Source organism: Rattus norvegicus, chromosome 11, assembly GCF_036323735.1.
Source record: "Rattus norvegicus strain BN/NHsdMcwi chromosome 11, GRCr8, whole genome shotgun sequence".
Classification (NCBI taxonomy): domain Eukaryota; kingdom Metazoa; phylum Chordata; class Mammalia; order Rodentia; family Muridae; genus Rattus; species Rattus norvegicus.
In genome coordinates this window covers 84404223-84426699 of record NC_086029.1, presented here as the reverse complement: position 1 = coordinate 84426699, position 22477 = coordinate 84404223, and the positions used below count along the sequence as shown (strand labels likewise).

The window sequence follows — 22477 nt, the reverse complement described above, 5'->3', positions numbered from 1 at the left end:
CACTCAGTAGGGCTGGGCATGGTGACACACACCTTTAATCCCAGCACTTCGGAGGCAATAGCATGCAGATCTCTGTGAGTTCGAGATCAGTGAAGTTAGTCTACATAGTGAGTTACAGGGCGTGTAGGCTACACAGTGAGATCCTGTCCTAAGAACAACCCCCCCAAAACAAACAACAAACAAAAATCCCTAATAAGGACACGCACAAAACATACGATAGGTTTATAACTTAAATAACACTTTATTAAATATAGTTGTACAGAACTTTCCATGGGCAGGTATTCAAATCAAAAAAATTATCCATTTACCAGGATAAGGAAATACTGAGTTGCTAGACCCATTTCCACAGGTCAGCTTCTAGCTCTGATCCTTGAAAAGCACGAATACCACCCCTCATCCACGGAGCTCCACTCTTTAATTCTTTAGAGGAAGGGGACTCTGGGAATTGAACCCAAGGCCTTGTCTAGCAAAGTAAGTGCTTTCCCATTGAGCTATGTCCTCAGCATTTGTGCTTATTGCGTAAGGCTACTCCCTCACACTTTGGCATGGCACTTGGTCCGAGGGTCTATGCTATGACAGCAAGTAAGGCAAGGCTCTGGGAAGTTAGCAAGAGTGTAATCATATGAAGGGGACAGCCAACTACAACTGAGGTGTCCCCAGTTTAAGGTCTTGTCACGTAGTGTACTCAGTAATGATAGTTATCTTTATCCTACTTTGGTCTTGGTAGGTTGGAAGGAAAATCAGAAGCGAAATGGATTAACAGTCTTAACCAACTGAGCTTAAAATAGCTGAGTTTCACAAACCTTATGAAGACAAATGGCAGGGAGCACACTCAAAGTCTGACACTTTTCTACCCCATCCCCCATCCCCCATTCCCTACCTCCCCTGACTCCCACCCCACCCCCACCCCCCAGTGGAAACCTCCTGTACTTGAAGCAGAGGCCTACTCATTCCTCTATGAGAACTTTAGCCAGTTTGGCCAGTGAGTTAAATCAGGGGAGAAGAACACCACCCCCCTTGACCCACAATAGTTTATTTTCCGTCCAAGGAGTAACTTCAATAAACTGCAGGGGAGAGCTCGTCCAGAGAACAAAGCCTTGATGAGTTCAATTATGGAGGATTACACTGAGTCCTGCTTCAAATATTTTGGCCTTGTGTCTCATTCCCAGGGCTTCAATTACCCCGGCATCATTTATAATCCTCCTGACACTCTTGTAAAGCAGGTAGGTGGGAAGGATTACTCTTTATAGTCTTTAAGCTCTGGTTTGACCAAGGCCGAAGTCTGGCAAATGAAATATAATTAGCAAATTTCATTTAAGAAAAAAAGGGGACCACTGAAATCTCCACTTTCGTTAACTGCTTACCCTAAATGCTATCTGACGCTTTTTACGATGGTGTGTGTGTGTGTGTGTGTGTGTGTGTGTGTGTATGTGTGTGTGTGTGTGTGTGTGTGTGTGTGTGTGTGAGAGAGAGAGAGAGAGAGAGAGAGAGAGAGAGAGAGAGAGATGCAACTATCAGCAACATTTTCACTGGGTAGACAACATCTGCCCTTCGGAGACAAACTTTTAAAGGAGTTCAATATTGTCAGCTACTTTATTCCTCCTCAAAGGGATTACAGGGGGAAACGGCTTGAAGATGAAAGCTGGGGGTTCCTCATTTAAGGGGCTATCTACTACTCCTGTTGGCCAAGAGGTCCTTGATATACATCTGAAGATAAATAGTTAATAAAGGTGTTTGGATTGCAACATCTGTTGCCATCCTTGGAAGCTGCCCTGAATTGCAGAGTGGAGCTTCAAATCTTCAGAGGGTTTGTAAGACAGAGATTGATTGGGGTCACCGGGTTACCCAGAAATAAAATCCCCATCCTTATCTTTAAAATGCAGTGTCCAATTGATTGTCTCTGGATCATTACACACAGCACATAGAGGGAAAGGCACGGAGGAGAGTGGTCAAACATTATCCTTTTCAAGATACTTCCAAAATAAACCATCAGGGTGCTTTGATTTTTGGGGAGGATTCCCAGGACAGGGGTGGCAGTCAAGGTTCAGAGGTGGAAGCAGCTATGATAAGTAAATACATCTGACAGATTTGCATCCAAAGGGGAGAAGTGTTACGAGGGCCCCATCTGCTTATCCACGTTATATTCTTGACACAAATAGCAAATCTATCTAGGAAGAGGCAGCTGGATGAAATTGCAACCTGTAGGTGAAGTTTCTCCTGCCATTCCCAAGCCAGAAGTCAGAAGGATAACTGACCTGCTTTCAGCATTAAGATGTGAGAGTCACTGGCCACCAAAGGCCATCTTGAATTAAGTCAAAAGAACCAAACCCATCCAGGTTGACCATTATGTCAACACTCAACCTTGAACAAGTCAGTTCGCTCTCTGGTCTGCCACGGCTCCCTTATTTCTTTCCCAAGAAAGAAGCCAAATCATTTTTTGACATTCTCTTCAGAATTTGAACTTGAAATATCTACTGTCTCTCTTTCAAGACTCTGAGTCTTGTCCTTGGGCTATGGCTCCTGAATTTGAGTATCCGAATCCCCAAAGATGGAGGCTTTCAACAGAGGAAGGCCAAACCTTAATCATTGGTACCACAGGGCCTAGCAAACCTGGTCTTCCACCTCTGGGACACTAACGTGTAGAGGGAATCTCTGTGTACTGTATGGATGCAGCACCTGTCAGTCACTGATTGGCCTATAAACTTAGGTAAGAAAGAGAAGGTAGGACATCCGGTAGGGAAATTGAATTCTGGGATAGAGAGGAGTGGGGGTTTCACCTGGGAACACGGAAGAGGATAGAAGCCCTATGGCAGAACTTACATTAAAATAAATGGGACATTAAGTTCTGATCTAATCCAGGAACCAACCAAAAAACTTATGGCTAAGGTGTTCATAAATATATTTTGAGTCTCAGAGTCATTATTACAAGAGTCTGGGACCAGGAGGAAAAACACACACACTCAATACTGTTTTGAAGAAAACCAGTGAGCAAATCTGTAGATTCCTTAACCCAATCTTGGAAAATCTTGGAGAGACTATGCCCGTCAGAAGAAGAAAAACCAAGGCTGAGAGTGGTAGTATACACCTTTAATCCCAGCACTCAGGAAGCAGAGAGAGTTACTTCCTGGCCAGCCTGGACTACATAGTGAATGCCAGGTGAACGAGGGCTGCAAAATCTTTAGAAGGTATCCTGATAACCAGGAATGAAAAACTTAAATCTCCTTACCTCCTACATTATCTTCAAGCTTGACCAGAGTAAACTAGGACTAAAGTTGGGATGAATTTCCATGGTGGGACAAAAAAAAAAAGAAAAGAAAAGTATTTTGAGGCTGAGCAATATTCATTTTTTTATGAAACAAAAACTGTTTTTAAATACACACACACATACACACACATACACATACATACACACACATATACACACATACACACACCCATACATATACACACACATACATACACATACACACACTCACACACACATACACTCACATACACTCACACACATACACACACCACTCACACACATACACACACACATATACACACACACTAACACACACATACAGACACATACACACACACACACTCACATACATACACACATATACACACATACACACATACATACATACACATGCACACACATACACACACATACACATGCATACATATACACACATACACACACACTCACACACACATACACACACATACACACACTCACACACACACATACACAAACACATACACACACACACACACACATACACACACACACACACACAAGACAAGATGTCATTTCGCCCACAGTTGCTGAGAAAATGGCCTACTGGTTCCTGAGATGACCACTATTCTCTCAGTCTCTCAGTTTCCTCTTCTGCACGAGCAGTCGAGACCTGAATGATAACTTCCAACACCCAGGTTCTTAGCATGGCTGCAGGAAGCTGCTGGCTTCTAACAGTCAAAGGAGCCAACAGTTTCCAGGGCAGCATCTGCCCAGACAGGAATGTGTGAGAAAAGACCAGGGCAAGCTTACCACTGTGTTTTATATTCTTAGAAGAGAAGAGAGACATTGAGGGATGTCTGCCTTTTTCTCTTTTTGATATCTGAAAGGTCAGCACTTAGAAGCTAGGATCTCACAGGCTGCGAGTGTGAGAATCCCTGAAAAGGCCTGCAGTTGGGATGCGGGGACCTGCCAACGGTCCTTTTGTCCGAACACTAAACGGACTAGGTTCACGTGCATTTCGCCAGCATTAAAAGCTGCAAGCAAGGATCTGGTGTCAAGGATCTTGTTACAAGGACTATAGTATGCAATGTTGTATATGAAATAGGGGAAGGGGGGAATTGAGCTGTTTGTAACAAAATTTGCAAAAGACTTTTGGCATACAGTCATACTGTAAGATACTGTTCCACCTTTAAAATCATTGCACTTTTAATATGTAAGATAGGGCTGGAGAGACAGCTTAGCAGTTAAGAGCACTGACTGCTCTTCCAGCGGTCCTGAGTTCAATTCCCAGCAACTACATGGTGGCTCACAACCATCGGTAATGGCGCCCTCTTCTCGTGTGCCTGAAGACAGCGATGATGTACTCCTACATGTTAAGTAAATAATTCTGTAATATCCATACTTAGAACTGTCATGGGATTTTATCATTCCTCCTATTCTCGTCTCAATTCCAAATCATGTGAGAAGAAAGAGGAACTCTATTCGTAGTAGCACTCTTGTGCCTTTAAACAACCACGCATGCGCATGAACATACCTGCTCAGATTCCTCCTCAGACTGTTTGCATGGCTCTGGTCACCACTTCACAAATCTAGGCGCCTTAATGAGGTGCCCTGCGCATGCCCAGAGACCGAAGAGGTTGCTTGCTCCCATTCAAAGGCTCGGATGTTTTCTGCTCTCCCGTAATCCATTAGTATATTTATGCCAAATACAGAATTACACTGTAGAAGGAGGAGAGCCGTACCAAGGACACGACAGCTCAACAACCGGAGTTTGCCTTTATTCTTTTTCCACAGGCAAGATGCTCTGGCTGTCCCACAGTTGAGTTCATCCATTGTGCCAAGCAGCATTCGCACTAATCCCTCTCTTCGCTAACTAAGCAAGTCAAGTTTAGAGAGTAGGGGCGGGAGGGAAAATTATATAATTTGAGTTAATTGGTTTGGGGCTACCCAAAGCCCCAGCTGTATTGAAGGGAATTGTTTGGTCTTCAAAACCCAATTAGAGACATTCAGTAGATGTAAAATAGATTTTATTCTTTTTCTTGCCAAGCTGTTGTCAAGAGACTGGCCTCTGTAACATACAGGGGAAATATCCCTTCATTGCTACTGCCCAAAGTCTTCCTGAAAACAGGTAGATAGACCTCAAGGCATGGGGGCCATCTGCAAAGGAACATACTAAGTAGCTCATTTCTTTTCAGGTTCAGGAATGCAGCGCTAGTGATAACACAGGAACTTCAGTGACCCTCGAGGAACTACAGAATGTGTGCTCACCCATCAAATGCTTTGAAGAAACAACTCCACCTCTTATTTATTTTTCCCAAGTAGAGATTGGTTGGGCAGGTTTGAAGCATTCGAGGTTGACTTTCCTGGAGCTCAAACAAGCACACTCGATACCCTCGATAATGTACAGAAATCAACTTTCAGCAACCACAGTGTGAGTGTCCACCCGGGCAGAGGGAAGGAGAACCATTGCATGGTTAGAGTGATTGGGAAGCTACTAGGTTTTGGATCCAACATTTCATGCTTAAAACTGTTTTTCGATGGTGACCACAAAGATCGCTCCTTTTTATCTATGTATTTGTTTATTTCTGTTTCTTTAGACAGTGTCTTACTAAGTAGCCTTGGTTGGTGTGGAACTCACTATGTAGATCAGGCTGGCCTCTAACTCAAACAGGTCCACCCACCTCTACCTCCTGAATGCTGGGATTAAAGGCATTTGCTACCACTCCTGGGCAAGATCATTCCTTTTTGTGGAAGGTCCATTTGACCTAAAAAGAAGCTAGAAGGAACAAGCAGCCCATGGAGAGGGACCACCTTTGTTTAGAGTCATTGTTTGATGCAACAGATGAGCAAACTCTGCTCTTCCACAAGAGAGCATTGTGTGCAAAGCACAGGGAAGGGGTATCATATCTTATCTTCAAAAGACTTTCGACCTCACTAGAATGAGACCTACAGAAAGGTTGTAGGTCTAAGAGTACAGATATACACAGGAGGATGAGCAAAGGCACAAAGATCTCCTTGGAAATGTCTTAAGCCTATCGAGGTTAGAGGTGGGGCTTGAAAACTTGGGGTGATCTTCAGAGCTGTGACTGCAGATGGTGGAAGACTCCCTGGATGCCATTCAGGACCCCTCCTGAACTTCACTTTGTTGGGGAAAATGTTCCCACCAAATAGAAGGAACAGGAGGAAAGAAAAGATGGAGACAGGAAGTCTTCAAGGAGAAGTGTGGAAAGCATTGCACAATGCTATGGAAAAGCAACCGCTGGTGGCATGCATTTTTAGCTGCAACATTTTAAAGATGGGGCCAGAGGAGTCCAAGTCAAGGGTCAGTCTCAGTTACTCAAGGAGTTCAAAACTACATGGGCTACATGAGATCCTATCTGAAGAAGTAGAAGAAGGAGAAGGAGGAGGAGGAGGAGGAGGAGGAGGAGGAGGAGGAGGAGAGGAAGAAGAAGAAGAAGAAGAAGAAGAAGAAGAAGAAGAAGAAGAAGAAGAAGAAGAAGAAGAAGAAGAAGAAGAAGAAGAAGAAAAGGAGGAGGAGGAGAAAGAGGATGGGGAGGAAGCAGAGCAAGGGCAGAGAGAAATGGGGATGGGGAGGACAGGAAAGAGGGGAAAGAGGGGAAGGAGGGGAAGGAGGGGAAGGAGGGGGGGAAGAGGAGGGGAAAGAAATGCAGAATATTGGCAGAAAGCAAATGGATATTACAACTGAGAGTAGCTAAGGCCAGATGCCTTAACTACTCAGATGAGAATTTAATTTCAAGAATAATTGGAGATCGTTTTAGGATTATGGATGGACCATGTCACAATCAGAACTTTGCTTTCCCCCGAGGACTTAGACATGGTGGACTGTGTGGGGAAAAGGGGTGAGTGTTTCAGTGTGAACGAATCCCAGCCCAAGAGTAACTTGGGTGGAGAGCTTGTACCGACATTACCACCAGAGAGAAGATCCTATCCATCAGGGAACAGAGGCACACTTTCTCCCATGGCCTGCCAAAGCTGACTGCTTTCTGTTTGCTTCACAGGTACAGCTGAATACCTACTGTGTGCTGAACACTTGGCCCTGGAGATGCATTAGTAAGTAAAATAGAGAAGCATCCTTGTCTCAAGGAGGAAGTCATTAACTCCTGCATGGGGCTCAGTGTCCCCTCGGAGGGGCAGCTTCTAAATACTAACTTTTAATATATTGTGGTCCCATGTTCTGTGTCTCCCTGGCAGCATCTGGACACCACCAAAACACTGGCTCAGGGAGGGGGTTACTGGGCAAAGTCTAGAATGAGGAGTCTGCAGTCTCATTTCCCTTCTGGGAGTCAGACACTGCTGCATGCCAGGCCAGGGAAAGCAGAGTCAAGGATGGGCAGGATTCTAGTCTGGTTGGGATCGAATGCCAATGAGGTGGAAGAAGAGGAAAGGTCTCCTTCAGGGAAACTTAGTGTTAGGCAAAGGCCTTCCCTGTGGCAACCTTTAATGAAGCAGCTCTCTAAAATTATCTTAACTCATTCATATTTCTTTATTGGGGGTGATATAAATGAATATACTTTATTTGGTGTGAACTAGGGATTATATAATTTTGGGGGAAGGTCTGAGAGTGTCTAGGAAGGGAAGGTTATTGGCTGAAGGCTAAAGGTACTGAGATGCCTCATTAGCATGGAGAGGTATTCCAGATGCATAACTGAGTGCCCGGGTCATCCTACCTGAGTGTTGTGGTTCAGCCAGAGCAGGCCTTAGAGGCAGGGAGGGAGGGAGCAGCCCCACTCCTGCCAGTCTCAGATCTCTGAGTCCTGGAGTTTGAGCATGCCCCACCTCACCAGTCCCATGCCCACCTGGTGGCCTGGCCCAAGGGCCCATAGTTTATCCCAGTTCTACGAGAGCTAAGCTGTCACATAAAATTAGACATACCACAAAGGTAATGCTTTCAAAAGTAAAGGCTTTGAAGAAGGCAGGCCAAGAGTTGCAAGCTGTCCATGAGTGAAACAGCTCTGCCAACATGTAGAGATGGCCTTAAGTAGGCAGGAGATGCCTCAAAGCCAAAACACATCTCACACCAGAGGCGGGACTTAGGCTTGGAGTAAATGAAATCAAGAACTGTGGGCTGGTAAGGCCACTCGGTGGGGAGGGGTGCCTGTCACCAGATCTAAGCTTTCAAGGATAATGGCTTTGGAGAAGGAGAGAACCAATTCTCAGAAATTATCCTCCTCACACACTCTACACCATGTGCCCACCAACCTAAATAGACAGACTTGCCCATCAACATGCACAGACACACTAGTCACACTCACACTACGCACACGCACAATAGTGTAACTATTTTTATACAGAAAGACAATAAATCAATAGCTTGCAGTTATATAAAGAAGGGTGGCCATATATCATATGACATTCTCAAAGTTAATTTTTTAAAGGCGGAGACACAACAGGAAACAGCAGAAAGGGAGGATCCTGCCTTTGAAATTTGGCATTGTTCGTATGTCAGGAGAAGGACACTGGCTCCAGACTTCTTTTTTTTTAATTGGATGTTTATTTACATTTCAAATGTTATTCCCTTTCCTGGTTTCCTGTCCATAAGCTCCTTATCTCCCCTCCCCTTCTTCTATAAGGGTGTTCCCCTCCTCATCCACACCCCTTTCTCACCCCCACCCCCGACATTCCCCTACACTGGAGGTCCAACCTTGGCAGGACCAAGGGCTTCTCCTCCCATTGGTGCCCAGCAAGGCCATCCTCTACTACATATGCAGTTGGAGCCCAGGATCAGTCCGTGTGTAGTCTTTGGGTAGTGGTTTAGTCCCTGGAAGCTCTGGTTGGTTGGCATTGTTGTTCTTATGGAGTCACAAGCCCCTTCGGCTCCTTCAATCCTTTTTCTAATTCCTCCAATGGGGGTCCCATTCTCAGTTCAGTGGTTTGCTGCTAGTATTTGCCTCTGTATTTGACATGCTCTGGCTTTGTCTCTCAGGAGATATCTATATCTAGTTCCTGTCAGCATGCACTTCTTTGCTTCATCAATCTTATCTAGTTTTGGTGACTGTATATATATGGGCCACATGTGGGGAAGGCTCTGACTGGCCATTCCTTCAGTCTCTGCTCTAAACTCTGCCTCCATATCCCCTCCTATGAATATTTTTGTTCCCCTTTTTAAGAAGGAGTAAAGCATCTGCACTTTGGCCATTCTTCTTCTTGAGCTTGATGAAGTCTCTGTACTGTATCTTGGGTGATTGGAGCTTTTGGGCTACTATCCACTATCATTGTTTTTGATAGCTGAGTAATATTCCATTGTGTAGATGTACCACATTTTCTGTATCCATTCCTCTGTTGAAGGGCATCTGGGTTCTTTCCAGCTTCTGGCTATTATAAATAAGGCTGCTATGAACATAATAGAGCACATGTCTTTGTTGTATGTTGGAGCATCTTTTGGGTATATGCCCAGGAGAGGTATAGCCAGGTCCTTAGGTAATGGAATGTCTAATATTCTGAGGAACCTCCAGATGGATTTCCAGAGTGGTTGTATCAGTTTGCAATCCCACCAACAATGGAGGAGTGTTCCTCTTTCTCCGCATCCTCGCCAGCATCTGCTGTCACCTGAGTTTTTGATCTTAGCCATTCTGACTGGCGTGAGGTAGAATCTCAGGGTTGTTTTGATTTGCATTTCCCTGATGACTAAGGATGTTGAGCATTTCTTTAGGTGCTTCTCAGCCATTCGATATTCCTCAGATGAGAATTCTTTGTTTAGCTCTGTACCCCATTCTTAATAGGGTTATTTGGCTCCCTGCAGTCTAACTTCAGCTCCAGACTTCTGATGTTATACATAAGGCGGTGGAGATAGCCAGCCTTTTGGACACAGTGCCTCAGACAGAAGCAGCAGACTGCCTACACATTCTTACACTGATCACTAACCACCCACCAAGGTTGGCTTCTGGGGCAAAGATGGGCCAGACATGAGTTTCTTTCTGTGTGTTCCCAGATAATACCCAGATACGTTCTTTGGCTGGCCATGGGAGAAAGTGTGCCTTGTCTCCCTAACAGACCAGATCTTTCTGCCTGGTGGTAGGTTTCCCTAACAGTTCTGCCCAGTGGCAGAATGGTGGTAATGCTGGTACAAGTTCTCTACCCTGGCTTTGCTTTCGGGCTGGGATTCGCTCTCACGAAAACCCTCACTGCTTCCTCCCACACTGTCCACACGTGACACCAGATGGGTAAATTAGAATTCACATCCACATGTCAGTTACTGATACAACTGAATCCTCTCTGGGATTCAGCACCGGCTGGACCTGTGGATCACCTGACTTCACCAAAGCACCATCAATCAGTAAAGAGATCACTGTCTACCAGGCCGGCTGCACGGACATCACATAAACAATTTACCTACAGGCATCCTATATGATGTCTAACATAGTTCTTAGTCTGTGGGTGATATCAAGGAACCTGAATGATGAAATGCCTAGTAAGTGGTAGAGTTAGGACTTAAGTCCATACTTTTTGACTTTCAGCTGAGTGGTTAGGTACCCAGAGAGTCTCCCCAGGACTCTTCCCTTGTTCACAGTTTGCATAGAGAACACACCAGGGTGAAGACGTCAAGGGACCTCTGAACAAAGGACCTCATCGATCTTACTGCTGTATTGCCTGCAGAGCAGGCAAAGACTCTTATGTCCCTTGATCCTTACTAGACTCCTGAGGAACACAGGACAGGGATCACCTTGTCCATGCTCAAAGGACATAGACATTTGTGGCAGCTTGCACCAGTTGGAAGCAGGCGTGAAGAAAATCTACCTCTACCAATCAGGTCCTCTGACTTCTGACGTTCTCAATCAATGGCTTTGAGGAGCATGGCACACCTTTTTCTCACAGTGGCACATATGGGTTAGCACAGCCAGTGCCTTCCAGAGCATGTGGCACAACAGAGATGCTCTGACACCATGAACCCAAAGTGAGTTACCTACCTACCTCTTTTGTCTGATTCTAATCTCCAAGGAGAGGGACCGTAACAAAGTCCAATCCTTGCTTATGGCCGCCTTCACTAAGACATTTCTCCAGCTGCTTCACCTCCCACCAATTCTCCAGGCGGTCACAGTCCTCTGCCTCATCTGATATGTAAGCTTTTTATAGCTTTGCCTAATGCCACGCTGCCCTTCAGCAGGTGATTTCACCCTTCCCCACACCGAACTGCTTGCAGTGATCTGGCCAAGGCCTTCAATGGGACTCAGTTTACCCATTTGAGATGCAAAGATACCGACTGACCTTCACTACCAATAACTTCTTGATTCTCAGACAGCTTCGTGTTGACTCAGGCAGCTGAGTTACTGGAGGACACCCCTGGGAGCCTTAACGTTTTATTTGTGGTTTTTAGCTTTACCTTGAGAAACAGCTTCAAACCCTAAAATCCCAAGGAAAACCACTAGAACTTGACATGGTGAACCCCTCTTTCCAGCTAGAAAGGAGATGATGGAGTGTCTCCAAAGGACAGCCTGCTGAGATTAATCCCACCTGTCATTGAAACTTGCCAGGGGAGGGGTGGGGTCATCCCTGTGGGACTCTAAAGGGAGCCCTTGTGGGAGCCACACTTCTGGATTTTTCTCATTAACTCCTCACAGGTGCTCCAGCCCCTGCACAATGTGACTGCGTCAGGCAGGCCCATCAGGGACCCACAGCTGGTGAGCTGAGCCCAGGCTCCTTTTTCTTTCTTTTCTTCCCCCTCCCTTTTATTTACCTCTTTACCGAGAGAGAAACAATCAGGGGAGATCAAATCCTAAACAGCCTTTGTTTCTCTCACCCTGTCAGCCTCTTTAAGTCAAAGAAATGGGATTCCAAAGACAACCTAGGAGACATTCATCTTCCAGAAAGTTAAACAAGGATGGCTGGCTGGAGACAGAAGATGGGATGAGCAGAGTACTGAACAGTCAAACAGGTCCAAAGCCTCCTGCTGGGCAGCGGCAGCAGAGTTACCTGGATAAGTCCCCAGCGTAGTGGCTGGGAGCATCCCCAGGAGGCAGCAGCCAGCAGCCAGCAGGGTAGTCAGAGTTTTCTGCTCCTGGGTGGGAGATCGTCATATTCAGGCAACCCTGCTCCTCCACCTGAATACTCCATGCCATTGGACAGAAAGCTGGAGGTGATACAGAATTCTGGAAACAAAAGAAGAATTGGGCCACGTTTGCTTCTTCATTCTTAGAGCAAAATTTACTGAGCACGAATTTGTTGGGATTCAAACCCAAAGAGCTAAGGTGCATATTTAACACACCAACGTGGACCTAGCCTCCAGGTTTTCAGAATCCCTCAGTCCCTACCTGATAGACCTCACCCCTCTACCCTGAACTTTCCCAGGATTTTTGGTTTTTTACCCCCTATATAATCGGGACACTTTGCAAGCTCTCTCTGTCTCTGTCTCTGTCTCTGTCTCTGTCCCTCTCCCTCTCCCCTCCCCCTCCCTCTTCCCCTCCCTCTCCCTCTCCCTCTCTTGCCCCCTCCCTCTCCCGCTCCCTCTTGTATCTACTAGCACCTTTTTCCTCTTTCCTTTTCCACTTTTCATTGTCTCCCCGCCCATAGCAACTTCCCTGAACTCATTCCTCAGGAACAAGTAGCCCGCCCAAGAGCAGCTTCCCAATAAATCTCCCTTTATATTCTTTAATCTGGCTTGAATTGACTCATTTCACCGGCAGGGAACAATTTACCAGTCTTCTGTGATAGGAACAATTTGAGTGAACAGAGCAGACAAGCCCCTGTGCCCTCCAGAGCTCGCACATGAGTAGACGAATCAGATTAATGAAGTGCATCCTGTGTGGTGTGCTGGGTACACAGGAGGAAGGAACGCAGCACGGGAAGGAGAAGAGGAGGCGGTATTTTAAGAGTGGGTGTTCAGTGCAAAGCTTCTGTCAGGCAAAGGACACTGTGGTTAGGACAAATCGGCAACCAACAGATTGGGAAAAGAGCTTCACCAATCCTACAACAGATAGAGGCCTTATATCCAAAATATACAAAGAACTCAAGAAGTTAGACTGCAGGGAGACAAATAACCCTATTAACAAATGGGGTTCAGAGCTAAACAAAGAATTCACAGCTGAGGAATGCCGAATGGCTGAGAAACACCTAAAGAAATGTTCAACATCTTTAGTCATAAGGGAAATGCAAATCAAAACAACCCTGAGATTTCACCTCACACCAGTGAGAATGGCTAAGATCAAAAACTCAGGGGACAGCAGATGCTGGCGAGGATGTGGAGAAAGAGGAACACTCCTCCATTGTTGGTGGGATTGCAGACTGGTACAACCATTCTGGAAATCAGTCTGGAGGTTCCTCAGAAAATTGGACATTGAACTGCCTGAGGATCCAGCTATACCTCTCTTGGGCATATACCCACAAGATGCCCCAACATGTAAAAAAGACACGTGCTCCACTATGTTCATCGCAGCCTTATTTATAATAGCCAGAAGCTGGAAAGAACCCAGATGCCCTTCAACAGAGGAATGGATACAGAAAATGTGGTACATCTACACAATGGAATATTACTCAGCTATCAAAAACAATGACTTTATGAAATTCATAGGCAAATGGATGGAACTGGAAAATATCATCCTGAGTGAGCTAACCCAATCACAGAAAAACACACATGGTATGCACTCATTGATAAGTGGCTATTAGCCCAAATGCTTGAATTACCCTAGATGCCTAGAACACATGAAACTCAAGACGGATGATCAAAATGTGAATGCTTCACTCCTTCTTTAAAAGGGGAATTCTCTATTCTTGGCAGGGAATAGAGAGGCAAAGATTAAAACAGACACAGAAGGAACACCCATTCAGAGCCTGCCCCACATGTGGCCCATACATATACAGCCACCCAATTAGACAAGATGGATGAAGCAAAGAAGTGCAGGCAGACAGAAGCTGGATGTAGATCTCTCCTGAGAGACACAGCCAGAATACAGCAAATACAGAGGCGAATACCAGCAGCAAACCACTGAACTGAAAACAGGACCCCCGTTGAAGGAATCAGAGAAAGAACTGAAAGAGCTTGAAGGGGCTCGAGACCCCATATGTACAACAATGCCAAGCAACCAGAGCTTCCGGGACTAAGCCACTACCCAAAGACTATACATGGACTGACCCTGGACTCTGACCTCATAGGTAGCATTGAATATCCTAGTAAGATTATCAGTGTAAGGGGAAGCCCTGGGTCTGCTAAGACTGAACCCCCAGTGAACGTGATTGTTGGGGGAAGGGCGGCAATGGGGGGAGGATGGGGAGGGGAACACCCATAAAGAAGGGGAGGGGGAGGGATTAGGGGGATGTTTGCCCGGAAACCGGGAAAGGGAATAACACTCGAAATGTAAATAAGAAATACTCACGTAAAAAAAAAAAAAAAAAAGAGTGGGTGTTCAGGGAGGTGACGTTGAGTACAGAGCACAGGAGCCTCGCGGGAGTCCAGGGCGGATTGCTCCAGAGGAAGCGCATGCGCAAGTGTGAGGCCACGTGACCAGCTGCAGACCAAGGCAGGGCATCGGATTTAATGAATGAGGCCAGATTTTGGGGGGACGCTAAGCCTACGTCTGAGGTTCTGGGGTTAGTCACAAGGAAGGAAGCCAAGTATCCAGCACAGCCACCCTGAGAGGCTGAGAAGACTGCCAGAGGGAACAGCTTAGGGCTTCATGAATAAAAGAGATTGAGTTTGATAAAGGAACGAGTTACGGTTCATCCGCCAGTGGGTTGCACTCCTTGCCTTCCACCTTCTTGGGAACCCTGAGCATCTAAGCAGGTGGGCTCTGTGCTCCAGAGTCCCTCATCCATGTGCACATCCCTCTCATCTCTGTCAACTTATGAGGAGGGCTTGGCAATTTTACGCCGAAGGGAAAGATGGATAGCTAGATAGATATAAGTGTATTACAAATTTTATTTATCTTCCCTGGCAATAGTAGTATATGCCTAAAATTCTGGCATTTAAGAGACTAGGAAATTGCTATAATTCAAGCCTAGCCTGGACTATATAATGAGCTTCGGTCCAGCCTAAGCTACCTACCCAGTTAAGACTTTGTCTCAAAAAGAAATAATATATAACACACGATTCAAAAATAACAGCAAACAATTTCTCATGTTACTACTATTCTAGATAGAGACATGTAAGAGAAGATTATAGAAATGGGTGCATAAAATTATGAAGAGCAAGATGCCTTATAGCCTCTGTTCGCAAGGTGGCGAGCAAAGAGCCAGCTTGAATTTGAAGAGCTGAGAATCAAGGAAGCCAATTGGGATTCTCAACTCGATACCAAAGGCTTGAGACCTGGGGATAAAATTTGAAGGTAAGAGGTTCATATCGGCATCTTTAAAGGCCTAAGACCTGGGAGGCTCCAGTGTCTAATGGTCAGTGGAAATGGGTATCCTAGCTCAAGAGAGAAGACACCTCTTCCTCGCTGCCCTTTGATCCATCTGGTGCTGATGCACTGAACGATGCTGCCACTCTGGTGAAGAGTCCTGTTCTTCCGCCGCTGATCTAAGGGCCAGTCCCTTCAAGAGTCAGCTTTACAGCACACTGGAAGTAATGTTTTTATCTTAGTATCCCTCAATGCAGTCATATCGACACACAAAGTTAACTATCACAATACCGTTTATTGTAAATTTCATACAGGCCAATGAGTCTCTAGATGCTTTCTTTCATTTTATCGATTACTGCTGGGTCCGTAGCTATGCAGCCAATCCGTGGCGGCTAATAAGGATCATTATGACATGAACATGGTTATTATTTTCTTTTAAACGATTAGGCAGTGCAAAACAGTAATGATATATTGAAATTCAGGTGTGTGTGTATGCGTATTCATGCGTGTGTGCGTGCGTGCGTGTGTGTGTGTGTAAGAGACAAGGTGGCCTGGAACTTATGAAACCATACTAGCCTCAAATTTTTTTCCAATCCTCATGCCTCTGCTTCTTGAGTGCTAGGAGTGGACTTTATCTTTTTGTTCTAAGAAGCCTCTTTGTTGAGTGAAATCATAAGGTTTTGAATACTAGAAGACTGTTCCTTAAACATTTTATGCGATTTACATTATAATAATTAAATATACAGTACGTTTGAGTTATACCTTATTATAGTTTCTTTATCACCTTTTAAAGTTTAGATATTAGCAAAACAGTTCATTTGTGTCTGATTAGCTGTCCATTCCCATGGTGTAAACACCCATCACGGCTCATCTCGGATAAGCAGCACGCCGTGCTAATACAGAGCTGGGCGAAGGTGATCCCCTAGTGGAGTTCCTCCATTAGCAGATAGATACAATGGGATGTGAGCGGCCCCAGACACATGCATGATGGTGAACTCCAGTGAAATACTTCAGCAATGGTTAAGTCTAGAACATTACCTCTTAATATTAGAACAGTTACCTTTCTCAATAAGCCTATTTAATCAGAACTTCAGCTTCAATAATGGCTGTATTTAATAACTAGCCTACAAAATCCCCTGAAATTTAATAGCCAACCTATCTGAGCTAGGCATGAGCCAGCTACAGCACAGTCTGCTGTCTTTTTGTTGTTATTGTTGTTGTTTTCTCAAGACAGGGTTTCTCTGTGTAGCCCTGGCTGTCCTGGAACTTGCTCTGTAGGTAAGGCTGGCTTCGAACTCCTGAGGGCTGGGATCAAAGGTGTGCACCACCACACCTGGTCCTGTCTTCACAGCTGATTTTGCAGGATCAGGACTTTTCCTTTCTTTCCCTGGGAGTTGTGTGAAATAAATGATGGTTTTCTAATGGCGTTAACATGTGACAAGCCACACGGAACCTTATCTCTATAACAGCTCCACAGACCAGGCCACACGTATACCCAGACTGCTGTCACTGGCAGAAGTAGAACTCATCAGAACTGCAGTGGCTGAGAGAGCTAGTCTGACCTCAGCCAACCATCCAGGGCCTCCCGCCATAGTCCGGTCATACAAATGTACTCACTGTAGTAGTTAAATTTCTAGTATTGTGGTAACATATAGAAGAAGTGGTTTATTTTGGTTTACAGTCCCAGAAGGTTACAGTCAGTAATGGTGAGGGCAGTATGGCAGCATGACACTGTGGCAGTGTGGCAGCATGGCAGTGTGGCAGCATGGCAGTGTGGCAGCATGGCAGCAGGCATGGTGACAGGAGCAGGAAGTTGGAAGCTCCCTTCTTAAACCAAAAGCAGGAATCAGAAAGAGTGAGCTGTAATGGTGCATGGCTTTTTTTCTTGGCCGTTCCAATAGTGGTTACAATAGACATTTATATAAAATGAGCTCTCTGCAGAGCAAATAATTCTTAAATTGTAATCCAGGTAGAAACAGCTTCATAACAACCAGCTGAGCCCACCCACACACCATGACTACAAAATCACTTCTTTGCCTCCCTTACCCCCCCCCCCCCCCGCTTTCCTTTCTGGAACAATCTCTTTCTGATAGGGTTCCGGGTAGAATTTGTCCTCCTCATGGTTTGTCCAGTGCTCTGTGGGCAAGATCTGATGCTGCCTCAGGGTCAGCCCCAGGGCTCTCCTGAGGTAAAACATCTGCTATTATATAGAAAGCCTTTTCCCAGCTTCTTTCCCAACTCCAGTTTCACATATGGTACCATCTCGAGGTAACCCCCCCCTCCCACTGCCTGTTGACGCCTACAGGGTTACAATACCATCTGTGAATACCGTTCAACACCCCAACAGCGGGCCTGACCACCAGTTTGACTGGAGAGTGTCACGTGCCTTCTAATTTCAAAGTCATCCTCCAGTGACACACTTCCTGCAATAAGGAAACACCCCGACCCCACACCTGTCCAAACAGCACCACAAACCGAGAGCCAAGCGTCCAAACCCCTGAGACCTAGAGGATAGTTCTCATCCAAACCACCACGCTGATAACAATAGGAATAAGAACAACAAAGCAGGGGTTGGGGATTTAGCTCAGCGGTAGAGTGCTTGCCTAGGAAGCGCAAGGCCCTGGGTTCGGTCCCCAGCTCCGAAAAAAAGAAGCAAAAAAAAAAAAAAAAAAGAACAACAAAGCACCACTTTTGGAGAGAATGGAAGTAATTAGTGAAGAGTTGTGTGTTCAGTTTTCTGTTAGAGTGAGACTCAGGGAAGGGTGTTGTGTGCTACTGTTTGAGTGACTTTAGGATAACCTAGAAACCTAGCCAAATGTGTGTGTGTGTGTGTGTGTGTGTGTGTGTGTGTGTGTGTGTGTGTGTGTGTGATGGAGTCTATCTTGCTGTGACCTATTACCTTGTAGAAATGTACCAGCAATACACAGAAATAGATTTGTACTTTCCCCCCCACCTAACCCCTGTACTTTATCACCCTTTCCCCAACAGGATACTTCTATGGTTTAGCCGAGGCTGTCCCTTCCTCCTAGAACACCTGTTACCCTTTTCCTATCAAATCAAGACCCGACTGTACAGCATGAAATCCTTGCTGCTTTTTTAGAAGGCACAAGCTGCACAGAACCTCCTAGGCCCTGTGCCTTCTGGCACTCTGGTGGAATAACGCTTCTTGTCACGTGAATTATAGTTACTCGGCAGCAGACAAATCACGCTCTCTTCAGTCAGCTCCTCCAGTCCTGAGCAGCGAGATAAACAAGCCAGCAGTGCTCTCGGCCTGTGTGGGGAGGCACAGTGATGTGTGGCCTGGATGTAGCCATGACTCATTGCTTCACCAAGTTTTTTTTTTCATCATTATACAGGAGGTAATCACCTCATCCTTCTGCAGCCTCAACCTGGCTTGACTTCAAATGGCATTAGAAGGAAGCCAAGTCCCCTGACATTTCTAGAAAGTAAATAAGTCCTGTTCAGATCACAGGAGCTTTCCCAGGGTCAGGCTTCACAGCCCGCGCTAGCACACCACAGTGCAGGGCAAGGGGCTGACGTTCCTGCTGACGGTAATCAGAGTCACCCTAAAGTTCTTGCCAAGGTCAGCACGAGGCAGCAGCACATGGCAAGCCCAACAGGAAGGTGGCCTGACTGTCACACCAGCCGTGTGACCTTCAGCAAGTTGCTTTCCCCTTCCCTTGCCTCCTCGTCTACGAAACAAAGACAAGAAGCTCGCTGCTCTCAACAGCCAGTGCAGTGATTGTGAGGACTTTGTGAATTAACACGTGTGTACTGACACTGCTACTCAGACTGAAGAGAATCCAGGCTATTGTGATAGTTGTTGTTGTTATTGTTATTATTATCATTATTATCCCATTATTATCCCATTATTATTATTATTATTATTATTATTATTATTATTATTATTATTATATTATTATTATTGTAGGTCTGGGCAGGGAGAATGAGCATTTCCCTGGAAGATGGGAGTGAGGTCTCTAGCCTTCCTCTCACTTCTTAGCTATGAGCCAGAGGCTTAATGACTTTCCTCCTCTGTACACAAATTTTCTTACAAAATTAAACCCTGGGGTCAGGCCAGTTTTCTAGTCCTTTGGGAAAGCTTTCTTAGAACTGGGATCCATGACCCCTGCTGCTCTTTCACCGCATCGGGTGAGCCTGCAGAACTCACCAGTGTGACTTGTGTCTAAGGGTTCCTGGGTGAACTGACTCCGTGTTTAAGAGGGTTCTTCTATCCCAGAAACCTCCACCTCAGGCCCTTCATACTTACTGTCCCTTTGCCTGGAAAACTCTACTTCTAAAACATTCTTTGTCTGAAGGTGTGCCAAAGGTTTGCTCAGAAAACAGGGAAGTTAGCTGCTTAGGCTGAAAGCATTTCTCCTCACCCTAATGTAACATAAATGTACATGTGTGTGCGTGCACACACACGTGCGCGTACACACACACACACACACACACACACACGCATGCTCGCAAGCACTCTGTAACACAACTTCCTTACTAGAATGTCCCAACCCTCTTGTGGCAGTGCTGGTGCACAACTGTTAGTACTCAGTTTAGTGCACAACTGTTACGAATTCAGTTTAGAATCTTAAGACAAATAAGGACAATAATAAGTATAATTAGCTAGTAAGTAGAGAATGACCCCAAGCTCACTGCCTGAGGCTTTCGAGCTTTATGACTGAGAGGTGACTGGGCCATGAGGGGCTGACTGAAAGCACAAGCAGGAGGTGGGCCTGGTTGTTGGGAGTGGGCCACACTGGAGTATGCCTTTGAAGAACAGGTCTTGTCCTGGCCCTCCCTGCCTTCTCTCTCTCCTTTTCTTGGTCACCCTGACACACTCTGCTCTACTATGCCCTCTCCACTGTGGCACTCTGGCTTACCACAGCCCCAGCGTGTCCAAGCCTCATGAAACCTTAAGAACCAAAAGAACTCTTTCCTCATCTAAGTTCCAGGCACTTTGCTTCAGCAATGGGAAAGCCAGTGAACACCAGCTTTACTGTGTCTGCAGGTCAGAGGTGGAGCTCAAAGGCAGTGGAAAGAAGATGAGAAGAGGGGAACTCCATCCCCTGAGGACCTCAGCAAGAGGACAGACTCCAGGGAGCCTGCACTGACTGCCCCCATGGCTCAGCAGCCGTGGGCCCTGAGGATTCCAAGACAGTGGCTCTGCTTCTTGCTGTCCCTGTTGGGGACCCAGGAAGAAGCATCTAAATCCAGCCAGCTGCTTCAGCCAAGTCCCATGAGCCCACTACACTGTCCAGATGTTTCTTTTGAGGGAGATAGGTGACAAACCCGCGGCAGTTGCTTTGTGGAGAATGGAATGCCCTCCAGACCCCAACTACAGACCATTATAGACCAACAGACATGACGTCATTTAAAAGAACATTCGCCCCAGTGTTTTAGAGCACCCGTAAATGATTAATAAAAATTTATACATGTGGATTATTATCTAAAAATATACTCCATGAAATTCTTTTGAAGGCAATAGCTAGTGGATAGTATTTTACTTCTGGATTTCTAAGTCTTAAAAAAAAAAATAAGCATGTTGGTCTGAGTCTCTCAACTCATGAAGAAAACATTCCTTTTCCTATGCCGTCTTCCTGTTTGCACACTTGGAATAGGACCCCAACACCTAGATCAGTTGGTCAATCACTGTCCTAACCAGAAATACTCATCCTGATAACAACCTGGCTTTTTGTCTTTGGGTAAGCCCTCTTTTTGCCTCTCAACGGTGTTTTTCAAACCTTTGGGGAAATGGTTAAGAGGTCAAAATAGACAGATTAGACCATTTCTAATCTATTAGTGAGAGGTCCCTAAATTAGTCAGTCTGCCAATCGCTGAGTTTGAGAAACACTATTAATAAGAATTTTCAACAGAATTATATTAGAATCGTTGGTGTGTTTATGATCATTGACTCACAGGAAGAAAAACCAGGCCAAACATAAATTTTTGTCAAGACCCTTGTATTCCCAGATAGCTTACCAAGTAGCCTCTTTCTGTAGCCAGCACTGCTCACAGCACAGTCTGGGAAATTCTGGCCACAAAAAGTAGTCTAAAGGACCAGTTTGAATTTCGTTGTTGTTGTTTTTGTTGTTGTTGTTGTTGTTTTAAGACAGGATTTTTCTGAGTAGCCCCGGTTGTCCTGGAACTCACTTTGTAGACCAGGTTGGCCTTGAACTCTACACAGAGATCTGCCTTCCTCTGCCTCCTGAGCACTGGGATTAAAGGCCTGTTCCACCTCACCCACTTGATAACTTAAAAACAGGATTTATATCTTTTTTCTTTTTCATTTATTGGAGATATTGGAAGGCACTAAACTCTCGAGGTATGAATTTTGCTGGCTACTAACCACATAAGAAAAAGGAGGCATCCTAATGTGTTTTCAGATAGGCTAGAGAGGAAACAATCATTTTGCTTCACAGATACAGGGGTGTTTCAATCCAGCACACTGGGAAATGCATGGTGATGGGACCAGCTCAGTCTTGGGTGATACAAGCATGTCTTTTCACAGTGGATCAGGCACAAAGACAGTGAAAAGGAAAACAGTCAGGAATGCTAGATCCCTAGGGATATTGCCCCCATCTCAAGACCTAATTCTTGGGGCTGGAGAGAAGACTCAGTGGTTAAGAGCACTGCCTGCTATTCCTAAGGACCCAGGTTCAATTCTCAGCTCACAACTGTCTGTAACTTCAGTTCCAATGGATCTGACGCCCTCACACTGATGAACGTAAAAATTAAATAAATTAAAACAAAAAGGCTTAATTCTTTCAAGTTGGCTTTCACCTCCTAAGTTTCCAGAACCTCCCATGCAACCTGGAGACCATGCATTCAAATTGTTGAAGGTCTGCAGGAAATTAAATGTTTAAGCCACAAGAGTAGGTAGAGTGAGAGTCTGTCTTAGATTCTGATAGAAGTATCTGGCACTGGATCTGTACCTCCATATACGATGATGGCTAAATAAAGG

General features: G+C 45.4%; 1 long non-coding RNA gene across 1 annotated transcript in view; it reads right to left on the bottom strand.

Annotated features, from left to right (window-relative positions):
* Window positions 1-1403: 1403 nt before the first annotated feature.
* Window positions 1404-22477, bottom strand: part of LOC108352352 (uncharacterized) — a 33592-nt gene continuing 12518 nt past the window's right edge. The window contains exon 2 of the long non-coding RNA XR_005491415.2: window positions 1404-12333. This is a non-coding gene — a long non-coding RNA (uncharacterized LOC108352352). The remainder of the gene's footprint in view (window positions 12334-22477) is intronic.